Here is a 6,108-nt window from a genome sequence, read left to right on the forward strand (position 1 = left end):
TCCTTGGTAAGATTTATTCCTAAGTATTTTATCTTCTTGGGGGCTACTGTGAATGGTATTGATTTGGTTATTTCCTCTTCGGTGTTCTTTTTGTTGATGTAGAGGAATCCAAGTGATTTTTGTATGTTTATTTTATATCCTGAGACTCTTCCAAACTCTTCTATTAGTTTCAGTAGTTTTCTGGAGGATTTCTTAGGGTTTTCCATGTATACGATCATGTCATCTGCAAATAGTGATAGCTTTACTTCCTCCTTACCAATCTGGATACCCTTTATTTCTTTGTCTAGCCTAATTGCTCTGGCTAGGACTTCAAGTACGATGTTGAATAAGAGTGGTGATAAAGGGCATCCTTGTCTGGTTCCCGTTCTCAAGGGAAATGCTTTCAGGTTCTCTCCATTTAGAGTGATATTGGCCGTCGGCTTTGCATATATGCCCTTTATTATGTTGAGGAATTTTCCTTCAATTCCTATTTTGGTGAGAGTTTTTATCATAAATGGGTGTTGGACTTTGTCAAATGCCTTTTCTGCATCAATTGATAAGATCATGTGGTTTTTGTCTTTTGTTTTATTTATGTGATGGATTACATTAATGGTTTTTCTGATATTAAACCAGCCTTGCATACCTGGTATAAATCCCACTTGATCAGGGTGAATTATTTTTTTGATGTGTTGTTGGATTCTATTGGCTAGAATTTTATTAAGGATTTTTGCATCTATGTTCATGAGGGATATAGGTCTAAAATTTTCTTTTTTTGTAATGTCTTTACCTGGTTTTGGTATCAGGGAGATGGTAGCTTCATAGAATGAGTTGGGTAGTATTCCGTCATTTTCTATACTTTGAAATACCTTCAATAGTAATGGTGTTAAGTCTTCCCTGAAGGTTTGGTAGAACTCTGCAGTGAAGCCATCTGGGCCAGGACTTTTTTTTGTTGGGAGTTTTTTGATTACCGTTTCAATCTCTTTTTTTGTTATGGGTCTATTTAGTTGTTCTACTTCTGAATGTGTTAGTTTAGGTAAGTAGTATTGTTCCAAGAATTTATCCATTTCTTCTAGGTTTTCAAATTTGTTAGAGTACAATTTTATGTAGTAATCTGATATGATTCTTTTGATTTCATTTGGTTCTGTTGTGATGTGGTCCGTCTCATTTCTTATTCGGGTTATTTGTTTTCTTTCCTGTTTTTCTTTAGTCAGTCTAGCCAATGGTTTATCGATTTTGTTAATTTTTTCAAAGAACCAGCTTTTGGCTTTGTTAATTCTTTCAATTGTTTTTCTGTTCTCTAATTCATTTAGTTCAGCTCTAATTTTTATTTTTTGTTTTCTTCGGGTGCCTGATGGATTCTTTTGTTGCTCACTTTCTATTTGCTCAAGTTGTCGGGACAGTTCTCTGATTTTGTCTCTTTCTTCTTTTTGTATGTGTGCATTTATCGATATAAATTGGCCTCTGAGCACTGCTTTTGCTGTGTCCCAGAGGTTTTGATAGGAAGTATTTTCATTCTCGTTGCTTTCTAAGAATTTCCTTATTCCCTCCTTGATGTCTTCTATAACCCAGTCTTTTTTCAGGAGGGTATTGTTCATTTTCCAAGTATTTGATTTCTTTTCCCTAGTTTTTCTGTTATTGATTTCTAGCTTCATTGCCTTGTGGTCTGAGAAGATGCTTTGTAATATTTCGATGTTTTGGATTCTGCAAAGATTTGTTTTATGCCCTAATATGTGGTCTATTCTAGAGAATGTTCCATGTGCGCTAGAAAAAAAAGTATATTTTGCAGCAGTTGGGTGGAGAGTTCTGTATAAGTCAATGAGGTCAAGTTGGTTGATTGTTGTAAGTAGGTCTTCCGTGTCTCTATTGAGCTTCTTACTGGATGTCCTGTCCTTCTCCGAAAGTGGTGTGTTGAAGTCTCCTACTATATATGTGGAGGTGTCTATCTCACTTTTCAATTCCGTTAAAATTTGATTTATGTATCTTGCAGCCCTGTCATTAGGTGCGTAAATATTTAATATGGTTATGTCTTCCTGATCAATTGTCCCTTTTATCATTATATAGTGTCCTTCTTTATCCTTTGTGGCGGATTTAAGTCTAAAGTCTATTTTGTCAGAAATTAATATTGCTACTCCTCTTCTTTTTTGCTTATTGTTTGCTTGATATATTTTTTTCCATCCTTTCAGTTTTAGTTTGTTTGTGTCTCTAAGTCTAAGGTGTGTCTCTTGTAGGCAGCATATAGATGGATCGTGTTTCTTTATCCAGTCTGTGACTCTCTGTCTCTTTATTGGTGCATTTAGTCCATTTACATTCAGCGTAATTATAGATAAGTAAGTTTTTAATGCTGTCATTTTGATGCCTTTTCATGTGTGTGGTTGGCCATTTCATTTTTCCACATGCTTTTTTGTGCTGAGACGTTTTTCTTAGTAGCTTGTGAGATCCTCATTTTCATAATGTTTAACTTTGTGTTTATTGAGTCGTTACGTTTTTCTTGGCTTTTTTCTTGAGTTATGGGATTGATATTCCTTTTTGTGGTTACCTTTTTATTTACCCCTATTTTTCTAAGTAAAAACCTAACTTGTATCCTTCTATTTCGCCTTGTATCACTCTCCATCTGGCAGTTCAATGCCTCCTATATTTAGTCCCTCTTTTTGATTATTTTGATCGTTTACCTATTGATTTCCATGATTTCCTGTTGTGTGTATTATTTTGTTTATTTATTTATTTTTTAGAATTAGTCTTAATTTGTTTGTTTTTGTGCTTTCCCTGTTTGAGTTGCGTTGATATCAGGACGTTCTGTTTTGTGACCTTGTATTGTGCTGGTACCTGATATTATTGGTCATCCGGCCAAACAATCTCCTTTAGCATTTCTTGCAGTCTTGGTTTAGTTTTTGCAAATTCTCTAAACTTGTGTTTATCTGTAAATATCTTAATTTCTCCTTCATATTTCAGAGAGAGTTTTGCTGGATATATGATCCTTGGTTGGCAGTTTTTCTCGTTTAGTGCTCTGTATATGTCGTCCCATTCCCTTCTTGCCTGCATGGTTTCTGCTGAGTAGTCTGAACTTATTCTTATTGATTCTCCCTTGAAGGAAACCTTTCTTTTCTCCCTGGCTGCTTTTAAAATTTTCTGTTTGTCTTTGGTTTTGGCAAGTTTGATGATGATATGTCTTGGTGTTTTTCTTTTTGGATCAATCTTAAATGGGGTTCGATGAGCATCTTGGATAGATATCCTTTCTTCTTTCATGATGTCAGGGAAGTTTTGTGTCAGGAGTTCTTCAACTATTTTCTCTGTGTTTTCTGTCCCCCCTCCCTGTTCTGGGACTCCAATTACTCGCAAGTTATCCTTCTTGATAGAGTCCCACATGATTCTTAGGGTTTCTTCATTTTTTTTAATTCTTTTATCTGATTTTTTTTCAGCTATGTTGGTGTTGTTTCCCTGGTCCTCCAGAAGTCCCAGTCTACATTCTAATTGCTCGAGTCTGCTCCTCTGACTTTCTATTGCGTTGTCAAATTCTGTAATTTTATTGTTAATCTTTCGGATTTCTACATGCTGTCTCTCTATGGATTCTTGCAACTTGTTAATTTTTCCACTATGTTCTTGAATAATCTTTTTGAGTTCTTCAACAATTTTCTCAGTGTGTTCCTTGGCTTTTTCTGCATTTATCCTAATTTCATTTGTGATATCTTTAAGCATTCTGTAAATTAGTTTTTTATATTCTGTATCTGATAATTCCAGGATTGTATCTTCATTTGGGAAAGATTTTGATTCTTTTGTTTGGGGGGTTGGAGAAGCTGTCATGGTCTGTTTCTTTATGTGGTTTGATATGGACTGCTGTCTCCGAGCCATCACTGGGAAACTAGATTTTCCAAGTAGTCAGCTAAAAAAAAATGCAGTCAGATCCCTATCTGAATTCTCTCTCTGGCTCCGGGTATTCGGATGTTAATGGGGTCGCCTGGGGAGGGTGGGGGAGGGATCTGAGAGCTAGGAGTGTAGCACCACAGAATATAGAGCTGAACAACACGTTCACGCTCCGCCCCCGTTTGCCAAAATCTGGGCTGGACGGGTCCCTGGCTAGGACACTGCTTTCCTTGTTCGGAAACCAGTCAATTCCTCCTGGGTACTTCCTCCGGTGCGCGGCACCGCTCATGGGCACTGGGTGGGCGTTTCCCGCACGAACGGGTGGGCCCGCCCCCAGGGTCTATTCAGGCGATTATAATTAGGTCCCGCGGTCACGCCCCGCCTGTGCACACGCCCAAATCCCAGCGGGATGACTTCCGGGTTAAGACGCTGCTTTCCCTGTTCAGGAACCAGTCACTTCCTCCCCGGGACTTCTCCTTCCAGAGCGCCACACCTCTCGCGCGAACTGGTTTGGGGTCACCTGCACGGCCAGGTGGGCCCGCCCCCTGGGTCAATTCAGGGCAATAAAAATGGACTCCGTGCTCACGCCCCGCTCGTGCGCGCGCCCAAGCCCCGGCAGGACGGCACCGCGTCTGGGACGCTACTTTCTGCGCTTCGGGACCAATCAGTTCCTCCGCACGGCCCGGTGGGCCCGCCCCCTGGGTCAATTCAGGGCAATAAAAATGGACTCCGCGCTCACGCCCCGTTCGTGCGCACGCCCAAGCCCCGGCAGGACGGCACCCTGTCTGGGACGCTACTTTCTGCGCTTCGGGACCAATCAGTTCCTCCCGGGGACTTCTCCTTCCGGTGTGCCACACCTCTCGCGCAAACTGGGAGGGCGTCACTCGCACGACCAGGTGGTCCCGCCCCCTGGGTCAATTCAGGGTAATAAAAATGGACCCCGCGCTCATGCCCCGCCCGCGCGTGCGTGCCCAGATCCCAGCGGAATGGCTGCCCGTCTGGGATGCTGCTTTCCCTGTTTTGAGACCAGACACTTCCGGGGATTTCTCCCTCTGGTGTGCCGTGCCACACGCGCGGACTGGGTGTGCGTCCTCCCGCACGAACGTGTGGGCCCCGCCCTGGGGTCACTTTAGGGAAATATAGTTGACCCCCCACCCGCTCGCGCCCCGTCGGCTTCTCGCCTAACTCCCTGCGGGACGGCACCCCAGCTGGGACGCTGTTCTCCCCCCTCCCAGATCAGTCACTGCCTCCCGGGTGCTTCTCCCTCCGGCTGCGCCCCTACGCCGCTCGCGCCAACCTGCTAGGCTTCCTCCCGGGATGGGTTCGGGGGAGAAGGGGTGGGCCCCCTTTCTGTGCCGTCTGCCCCCCTGGGCTCTGCCCCCGATCGAGCTCTGAAGGTCACCTGCCTGGTGCGCTGGCTCCTAGTTCTGAAAACAGTCGCTGTCTGCCCGTATTTGTTCGTTTTCCGTCTCTAAGTCTGTGCTTGTTGTTCAGAGTTCGTAGATTGTTATGTATGTGATCGATTCCCTTGTTTTTCCGAGTCTTTGTTGCAAGAAAGAGGGATCCGCGGTAGCGTCCACCTAGTCCGCCATCTTGGCCCCCGCCTCCTCCTGCTCTTTTTTGATTATTGTTTGCTTGACATATTTTTTCCATTCTTTGAGTTTTAATTTGTTTGTGTCTTAAAGTCTAAGATGTATCTCTTGTAGGAAGCATATAGAGGGATCTTTTTTTTATCCACTCTGCAATTCTCTGTCTCTTTACTGGTGCATTTAGTCCATTTACATTCTGCATAATTATAGATAGGTATGAGTTTAGTGCTGTCATTTTGATGTCTTTTTTTGTGTGTATTGTTGACAGTTGCATTTTTCCACTTTTTTTGTGCTGAGTAGTTTTTCTTTGTAAATTGTGTTTCTGTTTTTCATTCTTGTTGATTTTTTTTTTTTTTTGCTGAGTATGTTTTTCTTGTATTTTATTTTGATGTGTAGGATTATTAGCCTCCTTTGTGGTTACCTTAATATTTACCTCTATTTTTCTAAGTTCAAACATAACTTTCATCTCCCTATATAGTCTTGATTGCCTCTCCATGTGGAAGATCTATGACTACTTCATTTAAAAAAAATTTAGTCCCTCTTCATTGATTTAATGTTGTCATCTTTTACATAATGACATCACTGATTCCCTGTTTTGAGCATTTTTTTGTCTTGATTTATTTTTGTGATTTCCCTATCTCGGTTGATATATGTTTGCACTGTCCTAAGTTCTGGTGTTGGG

Source organism: Loxodonta africana, chromosome 9 (genome assembly GCF_030014295.1).
Source record: "Loxodonta africana isolate mLoxAfr1 chromosome 9, mLoxAfr1.hap2, whole genome shotgun sequence".
Lineage (NCBI taxonomy): Eukaryota > Metazoa > Chordata > Mammalia > Proboscidea > Elephantidae > Loxodonta > Loxodonta africana.